Genomic DNA, 1,097 nt, shown 5'->3' with positions numbered 1-1,097 from the left:
AGAAAGTTGCCAATGGAAGTATTAAGTAATTTTCATGCTTTGTCCCCAACCTGCTGAATAAAATTAAAATAATAAAATTAAAAAACCCTTAATATTCCTGGCCAAATAGAAAAGAAATAAAATAATATTAAAAAAAATACATTAAAATAATTAAAATCACCAAAAAAAAAACATGCTAAAAGTATTATTGTTATTATTATTATTATTATTATTTATAATATACACTGTTGTGGAAATTATTGTTGATTGTTAAGAGGGCAACCGAGCAACCAAAGAGACACCTCATCTTTAAAAAGTTGGAATTGGTTTGTCTCATTGTTGGAGACACTACTGCTTCTGTGACAATTGTTCAGACTACAAAAACAACCCCTGGCCCAACATTGCACACATATGATGATGTTTATTACACACATTGGGACATCATATAAGTTGGTACCTTACTTTGCAGGTAACAGAGATTGTTTTTGGCTTCTGATGCTGCTCTCAAACACAAGCATGGTATCCATCCCCACAAATACATACACAGACAACTTCATCATCGTCATCACTGACCTGACTGAATTTTTAAAAACCATTTCATAAAATGTGGAGCAACATTACACCATTTTACACATTACAAAATATTTTCTTCCACAAATGACGACCATACAAATTATCAACGTCAAAAATACAAGAAAAAAAAACAAAAAAACAAGAATGAATTCTTTAAAAATAATGATAATTTTCCAAAAACATTGTTAAATAAAGTGACAAAATTTTTTCTTCCAATTTATTTAAAAATCAATGAACTCAGTTTTAATTAGAATAAAAGAAAAAAAAAATTAAATAACCACACAGATGTGACTATGTTGATTTGTTTGTTTTTTCTGCTCTAAGGATGTTAGTGTGTGTGTGTGTGTGTGTTTGTAGGTGTGAACCCAATGTATATAAAAAATTTGTGCATGTGTTTGAGTACATACATGACATAAGCATACATAAATAGGTATGAGATCTGAGGTGACTTGAAAAAGGTTGTTGACTGTGTTTTACTAAAAACGAAAAAAATACCACATAATTAACCATACTAAAATCTACATTATTCTTCTATACTAATTATG

This window comes from Octopus bimaculoides, chromosome 25 (genome assembly GCF_001194135.2).
Source record: "Octopus bimaculoides isolate UCB-OBI-ISO-001 chromosome 25, ASM119413v2, whole genome shotgun sequence".
In the NCBI taxonomy this organism is placed as follows: Eukaryota; Metazoa; Mollusca; class Cephalopoda; order Octopoda; family Octopodidae; genus Octopus; species Octopus bimaculoides.
The sequence above is the reverse complement of the archived record's forward strand: the minus strand, read 5'-3'. Positions refer to the sequence as shown.